This window comes from Centrocercus urophasianus, unplaced genomic scaffold, assembly GCF_019232065.1.
Source record: "Centrocercus urophasianus isolate 14NV4802_14NV808 unplaced genomic scaffold, USGS_Curo_1.0 seq_16, whole genome shotgun sequence".
Classification (NCBI taxonomy): Eukaryota; Metazoa; Chordata; class Aves; order Galliformes; family Phasianidae; genus Centrocercus; species Centrocercus urophasianus.
Window position 1 is genome coordinate 32,987,557 of NW_024884711.1, and position 16,318 is coordinate 33,003,874.

At 41.2% G+C, this 16,318-nt stretch overlaps 1 long non-coding RNA gene across 1 annotated transcript; it reads left to right on the forward strand.

Annotated features, from left to right (window-relative positions):
* Positions 1-839: 839 nt before the first annotated feature.
* Positions 840-15,966, forward strand: LOC122159568. The gene is made up of 3 exons (XR_006168560.1): positions 840-1,015; positions 6,389-6,489; positions 15,866-15,966. It is a non-coding gene; the product is annotated as an uncharacterized LOC122159568 (long non-coding RNA).
* Positions 15,967-16,318: the final 352 nt, after the last annotated feature.

The following is a 16,318-nucleotide window of genomic DNA, read 5'->3' on the forward strand; positions in this document are numbered from 1 at the left end:
TAACACCACTGATTAAAATTGAATTAGTCCTGGTTTACACCAGCTTGAACTAAGTCACTAATGCTCATCTCCATTCAAGGAAGTTCTACAAAAGATGCCTAATCAGTGTGACTACTGGAGGGAAGGCTCTTTCTCTTATTAGTTCAAACTGTCTATCATGAATGGTATGCTAATTCTTCTTTGTGCTGTAAGTGAACCGTCAGCATTTCCAGCCCTCGCACTAACTTACAGCACTGGTTATACTGGAGATCAGCATTTGGGTTTGACTTTTAGATTTAGAGTTTGTATGGAGCACGTGGTCTAATGTCTTTAATAGTTATAAAGTAATGAGTAATCTAAGTCTTGATTTTTCAGTAAAGTTTTTATCCTTTCAGAGAGGACTGTATATGTGTATTATCTCATCTTCAATGTCCAATTTAAAGAAGGTTTCTCAGTCTGAGTCTGTAAGTGGAAGACAGGATATCATCCACATAAACCTAAAAAAAACTTTCTAAGCCTTAAATCAAAAGAAGAATTTAATTTTTTTTTATATTTTTCAGAAAAGTAACTAAAACCTCTCCAGACATACTTTATGCTGTTGACAGGCGCTGCATATAGAACACCAGGAAGTCTGGTTTTAATTCATGTAATATTCCTAGGGAGGTGGGTGGCTTAGTTAATAAACTTGATCTTTCACCTTTGGAATCAGATTGAGAACCCCTGTTGAAACATGCCTGTCTTTAATTTGGGTGCTTGTTTACTTACAAAGGTTACCTGCTGACCTGTGAGAATCAGGAGTTGAGGTCTCACGTACGTCACCACACCCAAGGCAGGCTGTGGAGGGAGGAGCACAGAATCTGTGACTTCAGAAAGCCAGAGGGCTGCAGGCATGGGGCAGAGGGGAGGGGAGCCACCGCTTCCTCCAGTTGTCACAGCAGGGAGACAACCTTGAAGGGCCGCACTGGAGATACTTGCGCAAGGAAGAATTCAGTGTTCATGGATATGCCCCTTGCAGGACCGAGGCCATCAGAAGGAGGTATTTTTGAAAGCAGCTGACCCCTATTGCTAACTCAAACCCCAGGTTCAGTTCCACTGAAAGCAGGGAACAAACCCTGAACACGGTCTGTGGCTCTAGCGAAAGAAAGACCAGCGCGTACCCCTGCCCTAGCTGGCAGCACACCAGGGCACTAGTGCATTGTCAGAGGCTACAGAAGTCCCTCAGGCCCTCTAGTAGGAGACTTTGCTGTTACTTTATAAGCTATGGAAAAGATTACAACATTTATGACTTGTAATACAATACAGATTCTGAATCATTGAGTGACAGTCACCTTTAAAACTAGATGAGACCCTCAACTACCGACAAGTCTCTACTCACTGGCTCTCTGTGTTTTGCCTGAAACAGCAAGAAGAGCTTGCCTGCCTACTTCTGATTTTGAAACCCTAAATCTGACCCTATCCCCATGCTGAAATATACTTGGGTGGCAGCTCAAATAGCAAGAGACCCTCTGCCCAGTTTGCTACAGTCTCCTTTTAGAGTCTCCCCTCTAGCTAGTCACTGCAAGATGCTGCATTAATGATGTTCTGAAATACTTTAGGCTCTGGATTCATGAACAGCTTTAGCCATAGCCTCAAATGTACCCAGGGGACTGGCCATTTCTGTAAATCATGACGTGAAGGAGAGTGCCCCACTGAAGCCTGCTCTCTTGCTGCCTTCCAGACCAAGGCAGGTTGTAACAGGAATAACCTGCCTAGCTACTTTTGACTCTCTGACTTAACTGATCTCAGGAATGGGATGGCCCCATGAGCTACATATCACTTTAGGGGTAGATTTGTCATTGCAGGAGTTAATGCATTAAAGACATTTTTATTGAGGCACCTTGTAAAGCTTAGGCAATAAACTATGGAAGCTGAAGGCTATTGTGTCCTACTATATCATCTCATTTTGCAATACCTTTCAGGTTAGAGAAAATTAGGCAGCCAAACAAGTTATACTGGCTGTATCTGCACAGAGCAGAAAGATGGGGAGAGGATTCATAGTGAGGTGAACCAGGGCTTTTAATGTATCTGATGATCTCCTGGGAAGTTATGATGTTAAGGATGGGATTACAATTACGATATGAGGACATAAAGTATCTAGACAGTGTTTTTATGCGGGGCACAGAGAGTGAGGGACATTTGCTTGTGGTCTTAAGGCTGAGGCTCTCTTGGAGTATATTTACAACAGTCGGCGTGATGGTTAGAGCAAGGGAGAAAACCCAAGGCAGATACAGGGGCTGTCCTTCCTGCATCCTGCAAAGGCAGGGAAGAACAGAAACAAGCAGACTAAAGTAAGGTAGGATATGGTCCTATCTACATAACTGCCTTGGCTGTGGGTTGCAGAACCCAACACGTTTAAAGACATTTTTGTTAAGTTCTGAAGCCACAAGGCTTTGGGAAAGAAGGCTTCTGCTATGGGGTCTGAAGTCATCACATCATTGTGTAGAACCCAGCATCTTTCATCCTCCAAGGAAAGATCTCATCACAATTGAAGGAGGATGACAAGTTAATATCAGGTCTATGTTTTGGGTTGGAGAAGTGAATCAAATTTTTCTTACTGCATTCTGCAGAGCTAGGAGAGTTTCTTTTGGGGAGGCTCCACATCTGTGGGACCAGATCCTTTTATTATGACTTTAGGTATGCATGGCTTTTTGGTTATTATTGATTTTGACTGTGAGAAGCAAATGTCTTCCCTGTGTGGTGATGCTTTGCCCAGGCAGAGGAAGAAAACCTTGTGATGGATTGGAGTTTGTCCCTTGTATCTTTGCATATATGCAGAGGCCTCATACATCCCCAGCTGGGACTTCTGGGTAGGGGCAGGGATGAGGAGCTGGAAGCAGCCAGACAAGTTTTTCTTGCCAAGAGTGCAGAGATCAGAAATGCTAGGTGAGCCCTGTGATGATTTCAGGGGCGGTGAAACAGGATGGAAAAAACTCTAGTCCTTATATTGTTATTTTCTATATAGGGTAGCCAACCTTTTGTTATCTATATCCTGTCCCTATCTTCCAGGAATTAAGAAGGCACAGCAAGAACAGCCTTTCTTCCTTCCGTAGTTTCTCAAAATCCTTAAAAAAACATTGGTGTAAGGCATTTGGTTCTGAAAATAACAATGTATGCTCAAGATGAGAGGTCTTCTGGAGGCCAGAACTGTACCTGAAGTCACATACAGGTTCTTGGACTTCACATACAACATTCCTCTCTGTAACACTCCTTCACCTGAAGAATGCAAATAAATAAATAAATAAATAAATAAATAAATAAATAAACTTCAAACCACCTGTCTGGCAGTTTTGCCTCTGTAACCCTAACCTGGAGTGCACTCACACTCAGTTCAGAAAAGTCTAAGCCCTTCAACTTTACTCATGGTGCTCCCTTCATGTCTATATGACATCTTTAGCTACATTAAAGTTACATAAAGCACAGATGTTTCCTTTTACTGTAGGTCATTGTGCAGACAAACACACTCCTGTCCCTAGCATATTAACAAAAATCTGTGGTTTAAGGGATTGTCACAGGTCTAAGAGAGACTTTTGACTCTGTTAGTTTCTCCAAAGGCAAGTCTAATATTAAAATGAGATTTTTCTCACTGGACAAATTGGCATCTTAAAATGTAGTGTATAACTTCAAGTTTACAGAGCCCCAAATGTCAGTCCTATGCCTAACTTTCTGGACTCTTCATCATGTTGAAAAAAATAACCTACCTATTTCCCAAAGTTTTCTAGCCATAGCTCCAACACACTACCCTGAGGTAAGTATAATTATTGCAGTAACTTCATCCCACTTATGTGTGGCTGTGTCCTGCAGGATGCAGCAAGACCAACTTGTCTGCTGGCTTTAGGTCCTCCAACACCAAGCATAACCTGAACCTTCATCTCTAAGTCATAAGGAAAGAAAATAAGTGGCTCATACAACAAAGACCATGTAAGAGGCCCAGAGATCCTTTGGGGGTACCTTATGAGGCCAGACACCACTTTAAATTCTCATCAAAGACCATGAACAAAACTGAACTCTCACTGTAACTTTCTAGACTTTTCTGGCTATAACAGGAATGATCTATCTATATCCTGTCCTTTAGCATAGGGCAGGAGGTAATGGCTTTAAGTTGCACCAGAGGAGGCTCGGGTTGGATATTGGGAAAAACTTGCTCTCAGAAAATGGTGGTGCACTGGCATGGGCTGCCCAGGGAGGTGGTAGAGTTACTGTGTCTGGAGGTGCTCAAGAACTGTGTGGATGTGGCACTGAGGGGCGTGAGTTAGTGAGCACAGGGGGTCGATGGTTGGACATGATGATCTTAGTGGTCGTTTCCAACAGTAATGATTCTGTGATTTTATGATATTTTTAGTTTCTATAAGTCTAATCCTAATTGTGACACTGAGTTGGAAAGTGACAGTCTTTAACTGAAAAGCAACATAAGGCCTTAGATTTCACACTTGAGCTACATTCTGGGTCCTTGAATAATTATTTTAATAACAAGCATGGTTTCTAAAGACTCTTAAATCATTAAAACACTCTCGACTGAGAAGTTGTCTACCCTGCACTCTGGAACCATTGCACCAGCAGGTACCTATTCTCTGGTATTTAATACCACTCTTGGTTTGTGCCAGAAAAATAAGTTGGGAGGCTCCATGGGGCAGAAAATATTTGGGTTCACTTCTATGTTGTGCATGTTTTTACTTCAATGTAATTCAGCACTGCCATAAAGGTAAGAAGATAGACATCACTGCTTTAGCATTGCTGGTACCTCCAGGAATCGGAAGTTAATTGTTTATGTTACTTTTTTGATTGTCAAATCCTGTTATGCTGTAGAGAAACATTGCTGCATCTCTGTCTTCTAGTCATTGGTTTTATCATAGTAGGGAAGAAAACTGGCCAAGCTGAAGCAAAAAGAATTCCTTATCTCCCGCAGACAGTCTCTGCTGGGAGGCGCAGCTTTCAATGGTCTCTACTGTAGCAGTTTTTTCTCCTTATTGGTATCACCTGGGTTCAATTAAACTGACCTAGTTTGTCTGGAGGACTCGATTAAAAACTCTCAGCCACTTTCGACTTGTATTACCATGGTTGTGAATGGGGAGGTAATGTGGAGTTCTGTGCCACTAGTTCCAGTGTTGTTGCTAAAATGAGACTTTTATGAACATTATTCAGTGTCTAAGGAGATGGATAGTCTGAGATTTAAGTTATGTTAGTCATGGGTGCTATTCAGTATGGATATTTTTCACATAAATGTAAGTAATGAGGTCAGAATTTGGTGACAAAGCCATACTTTGCAGTACCAACAACAGAAAACAGAAGTGGAAACCAATTAGAAGTTAGAAACAGCTTTTTCTGGTGTAGATCTACATAAAGACTCCAGAAGCACCCCAGACCTGTATCTTCAGCTGAACTGTCTGAAACTGTCCTGATTTCAGTGGGGTAGTGTTCATTTTCTTCATAGTGGCTGGTATGGTGCTGTGTTTTGGATTCAAGAGAAAATAGAAGTGCTGATAACACTCTGTTTTAATTGTTGTTGATGTGTACTTAGGCTATGTCAAGGACTTCTCAGCTTTTCATGCTGCCCTGCCAGCAAGGAAGCCGGAGTGCATGAGGAGTTGTGGGGGGGGGGACAGAATTAGGACAGCTGACCCCAAATGGCCAAACACATGTCCCATGCAATGTGGTGTCATGTTGAATGATAGAACTGGGTAGGGTTGGCCGGGGTGGCTCCTGCTGCTTGGGGACTCAGGATGAGTTCTGTGTATCATTTGTTTTGTACATTCTATTATTATTATTTTGTTATTATAATTATCCCTTCCTTTTTTGTCCTATTAAACTGTTTGAACTCCCAAGTTTTGCAACCTTTTTTTTTTTCTGCCATCTCACTGATGGAGGGGAGTGAGTAAATGGCTGTGTGGTGCTTAGCTGCTTGCTGGGTTAAACCACAGCATGAAGTCATCCTTTCCTTTCTAGTCACCTAGAAGCAGAGCAATTCCCACGTATTCCATACCATTTGTCCTGGAGTAGATGGAATTTTAGGTGGTTGACTCTATTTCTCAGTATGGCGGATGCATAGGTGCCATACCACTGATATCTAGAAGCTATAACAGGGAAATGGGCCTCAATCTTCATTTTTCTAATGGACACCTTTCCTTCTAGCCAACAAAGCTGGGAATGGACTGCCTTTAACTCTGACTTGGTAGGCCTATGACAGAGTTAGGACTAACCAGAGATGAGGAGTAACCAGTGCTAATGCTGTCTCTACTATTCCTTGGTGCCATTTAGCCTTTGCAGCACCTCACTGGTGACACAAGTGGGTTTGGGGCCATGGCTGGGGAGAGCTGAGTTATAGCTTAAAGACAAGCCTGTATGCAAACACTAATCTGTCTCATGATCTGACAAGGACAGCCTTGGGAAGCCATTCTGCATGTGGTCATCCTGCCCAGGTGCTAAACAATGTCTGTGCTGCTTCGGTATTGCCAGGACTGGTTGGACATCGAACTGGTAAGCACCTATTCATTGCTTCACCCACATACACCTGGCACAGAGCACAGCCCACACGCATGCACATAGTTGTCTTTGTTCTGTACATATATAATGTTCTTGTTTTCAGAAGACAATTTCCTAACCAGAAAATAATGTCTGGAAGCAGACAGTCTGAGCAGCCGTTGATGAACAAATGCTTGTTGTTAGCTTCAGCAACAACCTTCTGTTGGTGTAAGAGCCACTAGAACTGAATGATGATGGGATTTACCTGTATAGTATTTTGTTGTATAGAAAAATCCAGAGTTGTCTGAGCCTTAAAATCCAGTGTTGTATGTAGGTTTTATCTGCACAATTGAGTTTCTTTTCTTGATATATTTGGAAAAAAGTCAGATGCATGCAAGCTTTAAGGTGCCTCTGAAGCATCAGTTAGGGCTTAATTGGATCACAAGCATCATAAATGTTTTGTAGGGTTGGTTCTTCCTGTTTTGGCTTTGTTTTTAAATTAATCTTTTAGTTTATTTTCTTCAGATTTAAAGATGAACATTACTTTCTGAATGGGACACAGCCATGTAACTGCAGCACCAGTGAGAAAAACTGCCATCCTGCCAGGCAACTCTGGCAGCTGAGACTCCTCTTTTTTGGACACAGGACAAGCTTGGTAGATACAAAACAGTTTAGCTGAGAAAAAAATGTGGCAATCACTGGGTAAATCACTCGGTATAGGGAAGAAGGGAGGTTACTCTGTGTGCATGGTGCATGTTATTTGCTTCATTTGCTAACGTAGTGTCTTGATCAGAAGAAGCCCATTGTGGTTGTGCTAACGTTTTGGACAGTTGTACAGATCAGGTCTGTGTGTTCACTGACCCTGGGCTGGCACTGATGGGAGGAACTACAATGAGGTATTTCTGGTGCCAGCTGCTGAAGAACAATGCCTTTCAGAGTCCCAAGACTACACCTCCTCTCCTGCCATGTGCTGATATTAAGCAGCTCTGTGCCATACAGAACAGAGAGGTGGCACAGCCAAGCCTACAGATGTTTCAGCTATGTGAGGAAGAGTGCCTAGATGCAGTCAGTGGAGAGTTTCTCCTAGTTGAGCAGAGAAAGGAGCATGCTCCAAATAAGTATGAGCTGCCCAGCAGGCTGGTCTTCATTCCCATGGTGCAAGATGTAGCTCCGAAGGGTTAAAGCACCTTTATTCCCCCTCTCTGGACACACACACACGGGCTTTTGCTGGGGGCACCAGATAAAAAGATCACATGCTCATTGTTCTAAATGAGCAGAGTTTCTCTGTAATTCCCTAATTCAAAGCAGGCTTTGCTCACTATTGTGCTCTCCTTACAAGCCACGATGATGATAGGATTTCCAAAATCAAAGCTGAATGCTGAACTGAATTAAGAGAGAAAAAGCCACACTGCTGGTTTGGATGAGTGGGGGATAATTGTGGAGAATCCTCCCAGCAAGAATGGCAGCGGCAGCAGGGGAATGGTTTTCTTCTATCAAACTGGGTTTATTTTTATTGTGAAATAAACATGTTCTGGGCATGGGATGGCAGTTCCTCCCTCTGCCCCTCCAGGGTTGAGGTGGCACCAACCGCACATCAGAGGGGAAGGCAAAGCTTCCCTGTTTAGACTGAAACATACATCAAACAAAGCAAGCATCAGTAAGGCAGCTACGGTGTGTGCTCCTCTAACGCTCACTCTGTTTCTCCCAACACTGTATCTGCTGTAACACACTGAGCTTTAAACATAGAATCAGCATTGTTTGAGTTGGAAAGAACCCTTAAAGGTTCTTCGTCTGGCTCAACCCCCCAGCAATGAACAGGGACACCTACACTGGATCAGGTGCTCAGAGCCACGTCCAGCCTGACCTTGAGTGTCTCCAGGGACAGGACATCCACCACCCCTCTGGGCACCCTGTGCCAGTGCCTCACCAGCTTCATTGGAAAATTTCACTTTGACCACTAAACTGCTCTTTGCTCTTTTCCACAGTGTGGGCATTAGGCTCATTCTGCGCTCTTTCACTTTCCTGTTTGCAGGAAAACACATTATGTGGGACTGGTTAAAACTTACAGTGACTCCAAGTGCAGTATTACAAGAAGTTAATTAAACGGATTAATAAATTTATAAAAATAAAACAGAACTGATTACTAGCTAAGGTTACTCACCCTGGCAGAGCATAACAAAAAGTATAATTCAATAAACCATCTGAAAAATAATGTGAAATTGAGCCTAGAGGAACAATTATTATTATCTTTTGGGCTGATCTAAATGTAAGCTGCACGGTGCTGCACATGGACAGGGTGATTCTAAACCTGGATTTCTTAGCTCCTTAAGGTTATTCCTCCTAAATATCTTCAGCCAACGCCAAAGCCGATGCACTGGTGCCAGCAGGTATGTTTAAAAAACAAAGCTTTCTGTGAAGTTTCAGCTGCTCTCTTAACAGCAAGAAAGTAAAACAGCTTTGATGGCACTTCAGGGTGACCGGTTTGCTAATGCTGCCTAAGTAGCAGTTGCCACTTCACTGTTACTGTGCTCATGTTAATTAACTCCATCAATTAAAGAAAACAGAAATTCAGTAAGAGGAAAGAAAAAGTTCTTAAGTTGTTAAATGCTATAAATCTGTGAAATACAGCAGAGAAATATGGTTTTAATACTTGATTTAGCATTTAATAGTTTTTCATTAAGCTCTGAGCACTGAAATGAATCTTCTGTGACCTACTTAGCAGGGTACATCTACTTTAAATGCTATTGAAGATAAATAAGGGATGAGAAATGCTGTTTGCATTTGCCAGTATTAAAATGATGTGGCCTGTAAAAGTCACTGGAAATTTAGACTCATCCTCTCTTCCACTCCCAAACCTGTGACCTCTGGTGCCATAGCCCAGCAGTCAACCAGAGGTGGTCTCACTGTCTCATCTGCTCAGTTTGTCCTGCCACGACAGCCACTGCTCTCTGCACGGGGTGAGTGCTGGACATCCATCTTGGACGGGCACTGTTCATGTGCAGGATAGATGGACAGATGGACAGATGGATGGGCAAATGATGCAAAGCAGCCCCCTGGACCAGCACCCATCAGGGTGCAGCTGTGGGCCAGACATGGCTTACAGCTCCCCAGTAGGTCAGTTCTTCAATTGTCCATGCAACATAATTGCTGGAAATAGGTTACAGCATCATCGATTGATTAAATTTGGAAAAGACCACTAAGCTCATCTAGTCCAAGTTTCCACCCCTACTAACCATGCCTACTAACCATGTGGCCCAGTGCCACATCCACACAGTTCTTGAACTCCTCCGGGGACGGTGACTCCACCACCTACTTGGGTAGCCTGATGGGACTCCAACATAACTGCCTGCTTCTTGCACCGTTTGGCTTTGTTTTCATGAAGGTTGCATGGGATAAACATTTCAGTCCAGAAAGATTTTAAGCAACAGCCCCAGTGAAATTGGCTTATTTCACTGATATGAAAAAAATATGTTAAAAACAACACTTGGATCGCACATACTAAACAGCCATGGGTGGAATTCTCTTCCAGTAAGCTTTTCCAGTGTTCTCCATAGCAAAAGACATCCATTTGCTGTCACATTCTTCAAATTCCCATGTTTACTTCCTTTGTATATTAGTGGGTTTTTTAACCAAAAGCATTTCTGGTTTAGGCAGTAAGATTAAGTGCTATTTTTGCTCTCTATGCATTATCTAAATGCAGCTCTCTGACAAAAGCTGAAATTGGCATCAGCTTACTTTTCCTGCACTGCACTTGGTTTTGATTGTTAGAGAAGACCTATAAAGCAGAAAAGGAGTGGGATTTTTTTTGTTTTATTTTGCTCATCTGTGGAGTGTAAAAATGTTTTGTTTGCACTAGAAGTTTGAGCTTAATCCATCTTCAAAAATGCTGTAGGTTGATGTAGGAATGAGAAAATTAAATACTGCAGTCTGAGAAAATAGGAAATTATTTGTATTCTCGTGTTTGCAGATGCAAATCCTGGTGTGTGGGACAGGTGTTCCTTAAAATCCAGAATCAAGGAGATCGTTTGCCTCCCATGTGGTCCTTTATTTCCTATATTGGCATTTGATTCAGCTATGTTCACAGGCCTGTTTCTTCTATTTTCTACCAGCAATAGCATGCAAACTGTGAAAACGTTTCTATGGATAGTCCAAATTTAGCCCAAGTTTTTAGCACCTATTTTACTGCCATTGTTTGATGTAACCAGGTAGAAACTGTTGTAAAGAAGGTAGTTCAGAGTGCATCAGGCTAACTGATGTTATTAATGCATTATATTTAAATAAAAGATCAGCAAAACTTTCACCCTTCTGTACATGTACATACATGTCTTGTAAAGCTAACTATTTACATATGTTCCTTAGACCTACAGCAATTCACAAGATTAGAATACTTAAATAAAAACCCCAATTTGGAAAAGAAAAAAAAAACAAACTTGTGATGTAAAACATGTATGGAATATGAGAGTTACACTGATTTTGAGTGATAGTTTTTTTGTCACTGTGCACATTTACATCCACATTGCAGCTTGTGAGAGCATTTGAGATACAAGCCAGCAGCCCTCAGGAAACACAGTCTGACAGAACTGGTGGGGACACAGAACTGGTGTTCCCAGGCAACCACAGCAATGGTCTGATGAGACATCCTATGTGCACAGGCTGCAAGTTTTTTCCTCCTACAGGGAGGAAAATGCAAATGCACACATGCACAGGGTTTCCCAAATCATGTTGTGAACACCAAAAAGGTGATGAGGACAAACTTTGTTACTCTTCTTTATTGGCAGGTTCTTAGGTTGAAATAAAAGCAAAGAAGCCCTTGTTTGTGAGCAGTACCTCATGCTCTCCCTATCCTTAGGTACCTTTGCCATGTGTTGAGTCCATCTGCAGCTTCCTCATCTTCAAAGGGACCCCAGGGTCCCATAGACCTTCCTTTCCACTACTGGCCTGGTCTCAGTGTCCTGGACTTGCAACCCTGTCCTGGAGGGTGGCACAGATCCCATCCCGATTCTGCCTTAGAATCCATCTTTTTGTGAGCTGGATCTGCCCTGCTGCACACAATACTGAATGGCACTGGTACAAATACTAATAGAGCAGAGATCACAAGAGAGCCAGATTTTTAATCTCGGGTGTGCCCATTTATTTCTGTATAAATATTTGAGTTAAAATTTAGTGTGGTACCAAACCAAACACTTTGTTCAAATAAACTGCATCGGTCAACGTGGTTGCCTTTATCAACAAGAAATGTCATCTTCTCCAAAACAGAAATGGTTTGTTTGACAAGATCTGTGCTCCATGAAACTGTATATGCCTGTGTTAGTTCTGTATTACTCTCATAATCTTTTTTTATAGAGAATGTGTTCCATTATTTTGCTTGGGAAGAGAAGCAATGCAGCAGTTCCTGGGTAGATTCTCTCCTTCTTTTTCAGTCTTGGAAAAGTAAAAATGCATCAAAGCCAGGGGAAATGCCAATGTGTTTACTGCGAAAAGTATTAATGTCAGTAATTCCCCGGCCCTTAGGACCCATTGGGATAAGTTATTTGGTCCTTCTGATTTGAGATCATTTCACTTCAGTAGATGCTGGCTTCAATCCTCCTTTACAGAAGATGATTAGCTTTCCAGTGCACGTGTGCTATGAGTTGAATTAGTTCTGCTTTCTTCTGGAGGCAAAAACATCTATTTAATGTATGCAGATCCTTTGTTTGAGCTCCTTTTTTTCCTAACATATTTATATACAGTGATTTATTAATGCTACTACTGGCTAAAATTCCATTAATTTATTTTCTGTCACTTTTATCAGTTGGCTCCAATTTCAATCTGTAACTCACATGCTGCCATTAACTTTCCATTTATATTCAGATGTAAATGTTTCACTTCTGTTCTTATGTTCAGATCTCCATCTACCCATGATGTTTTTGTGACCAGAATAACTGTTTTCCCCTTCTCTCTCTGGATTGTCAGTCTGGGTGCATCCAGTAGTATGCCCTCAAGCAATTTCCAGCTTTTGCTAATATTTCCCACTTCAAATGATGTACATTGCAATGGCAATGAATCAGGAACTGACAGGCAGAATTAAAACCAGCGTTCAACCCTCCTCAAATTTGTAGAAGTAGTAATGGAATAAACAATGTCAGAATAATTTAATACGGAGAGAAGTAATTGAATTAAAGCTCTTCTGTGTACATAATGTCAAAATGCATAAAAGAAAGTAAGAAAGCCATATGTGGAAAGGAAATACAGATTTTCAACAAAATCAGTTTCAGAACATGTAATTTTCCTACAAATTTGCCTGTTTTGTAAATGCAGACAGTTATTCAGTTTCTTGCATAAGACACAGCTGATGGCTAGATGCTCACTCCATGACTTAACTAAAGCACAAGTCTAGTTTGTGTTGCTGCGTCTGGTTTTTAGCGCCCAAAAAGTCTGGGAAGAACTTTCTCTTAGAACGCAGTGAGCTACCCCTGGAACTGTCTTCCCCATATTACATGTTATGGCATTTTATTCTACTCTAGTTTGAATCCAAATTTCAGCCTAAGAGAAAGGACCTGAGAGATGCCCCCAGTTCTTGAAGGATGTCCATCCACATCTCTCACCACACCGGTTGTTTGAAGTGCACATCACAGTCATGTGTAGAATGTTTATGTGGGAATGTCACCTTTCCCTTGTGGATCACCCCAGCATGGCTCTAGCATTTTAGACTGGGCTGTGGGAAAACCCCTACAAAGGACATTTGGAAGTCTTCCACCAGCTTTCCACCAGTATGCAATTAATAGATCGTCTTCTAGTCCCTCTGAAACTCTGTGTATTTTTCCTCACCTGTGCTCTCTTTGGTTTGGCCCAGGGCATATCTTCACATAGGCAAAGGCCACAGAAAAGAGAGCAAATAAGAAGAATGGAGATAGACATGGCTAGAACTGAGAATTTGTGTAGATTATTATAGACCAGAATCTAGCCTGGTGCTCGAGTAGGGCAGGATTCTGGGATGCAGCTTGGGTAGAAGAGAAACCATCCAGCAGTCATGGGGAAACACAGAAATCGGGGATTGGATCTGATAATGCAGTGCTCAAAGAGGGACTGAAATGTCACAGGGGTTTTTGGAAGACAATTCATCAATATCACTTGCACAAAACCTTTGGCAAATCCAATTTTTGTCAGATGTGTTCATGGTTAGAGATGTATTAAGAACACCATCCTTTTGTTTTTCCTTTGTGATTTGTAATTTTGGTGATCTCTCTGACTTTTTTCCCCACTGATTCATTTTAATACTACTGCGATTAAACTGGTCTTGTTTATTTTAACATAGGCTGATACCTTCTTGTAGCTCTCTATGCCAATCTTTCTATAACCTATTTATTTTTGACAGATAGCTTTTAAGAATAATCCTTTCTACTGCACTATACTTTTTATTACAGAAAAAAAAAGTAGAAAAAAGTATATTGAGGAGATTTAATGATTTTATTATCTTGCCTTCCTATTTTCTTTAAGCAATAAGCTACAGTGAATTTAGCTCCACAATTAAAATATTTTACTACGCACAAGAGATATGCCATAAGTATTGTTAGAATACACACGATCCACGTATTATTTTCTGGTAAAGTGTTGGGCATTAAGAAACATAGTAAAGTGGGTTATTTAATGAACACACCGAGTGTGTGGGTGGAAAATAGAAACACTTGCCTCCAGGATCCTACCCAGAAAAATTTCTCAGGACCTTGTGAAGAAGTCACAGGCGGAAAAAAAACCAAAACACAGACCTCTGTTTTTAGGGAAGTTTTGTCTAATACCAGTCCAGAAATGCATACTGTAGAATGTTAAAAGACAGCACTGATTTTGCTAATGGCAGCACTTTGTATTCAGGTTTTCCTAATACTTTAAGCACCAGAGACTACATTAAATACTACGTGCAGCTTGTGGCTATAAGCCAAAAGGAAGCCCACATGACATTTAGTGCCCTTGTCTGCAAGCTGATAAGAGAGTCTGGATTCTCTAAACTCTTTAAGTGCTCAATGTCAGGCTGGAATTCGGTAACTGCAGCCCGCACAACTGGCGTTATTTAAAAATGCATACTTAGCTCTAAGAGGTTTCCAAGCACTCTAATGCTGGGGTATTTGAACAGAGTAATAGGGTGCTTTTAAAAAAGCTTTTTATTTTGCAACTTTATGTTCTTCATCTTGTTCAAATGTTATTTACTTTAGAATTCATCTGATAGACCCATGAAGTTAAACATGCTGTTCAATAAAATGGGACAGGGCTCTGACAAGCCTCAGGAAACTTCAAAAATGTTTGAAGTGTTTAGATTTTACTATATCACAAAGTAAATTTTGCAGTTTGAGTGCGTGCCCGAAGACCAAATAAAAATGCTCGGCAGAATTATTCCCACCCAGCCATTTGACCTCTCCAGTCTGCAGTGTTGTGATAATGGGCTGGACTTTGCTTGTGCCTCGGTGTTGCATAGTTGTGATAGCTCTGTATGAAATTGTGTTGGAGTTTCTCTGCAGAATAATCCCAAATATCACTGTAGCAGTGTCCATCCCTTATGGAAACAAATTTGCTCATTGTTTGCTCTCCTTACAGACAAACAAATGTGGCTCCTAACTCACTCCAGGCACTGTTATATTTTGCTTGTAAGGATATCACGCTCATTTATCTCCCTCCTCTTCGTAGCCTTCCACACTCTTCCTGTGCAGAGCAGCTGCTCAGTAGGACTGCACATAGAATTTCATGAAGTCCATAACTCCTTTTGTTAATGAGCATTTAAGTGAAACATGCTGTGCTTGTGGCGTGGACTGAGTATCTTCCATCATCTTTGGTTGTATTAATGGAAAATTGGATTTCCAAGAAAAGAAATGTTTTGAGTCTGATCTCTATGGGAAGAAAATCACAACTATAAGGAAAAATTTGCTAAAAAAAATGTAAACAAAGCTAAAAAATGAAAACAAAGAACCCTCTGAGATGGAAAATAGTTTATTCCTAAATGGTAGAAGGGAGCTGCAATGGATATATTCTGTAGCTCTCTCTCCATACAACTGAGTGCATCAAGTGGTGTAGGAGCGGGTGTATGAAAGCTTTGGATGTCAGCTTTGGGTAAGAGCTCATTCAGGTCCAGTGGTGTACTGAGAGCACCACTTATAAATAAAATAAATTGCAAATATCCCTTCAGCACTCTCGAAATGCCAATGATCGGAAATTGCAGGCTTTGAAGCAGACAATGCTGTAAGAGGACAAAGAAAACATTGGTGGTGTTGCAAGGGGGAACAAATAGAGCAACTGAAGCAAAGGACACTGAGAAGTTTTTCCCTAAATGAGGAACAATGAATTAGTGGTACAGGAGCATTATTTGAAAGGGGATAGTAATTATACGGAACAAAGCATTCAATGAATACTATCGTTTTCCATTTAGGAAAGAGCAAGATAATGGGCAACTACCACGTGAGGATGATAAATGACTGCGCTCTACTAAGGACTAAGTAGGCTGCTGGAAAACAGCTGTTAGAAATAAATATTTTGAAGAGCTGGCAGGTGAAATTCTTCATTTGTTGGTGCTTATTTCTTTTGTCTTGAAATGCTATCTTAATTTCAATAGTGCCAGAGAACATTAATTGGATTATATTTTTCAGAGGGCTTGGACAGTGGCTAATCTGAATTTCTTAGCATGGAAAACCTGATGTGGGATTCAATTACAAAATATCGCAGGTGTTAGTCTGTTTTATTAAGGTAAAAATTTTAATTTTCCAGCTATAAGCAAAAGCATACAGCAAAAGCAAAGTAGGGGGTGGCCAGAGGGCAGTGTTTTTGAAAAACACTTAGGGGTTTGTGGCTGAAAACAACTCAGTTCAGCAGGGCTGTAGAGCAA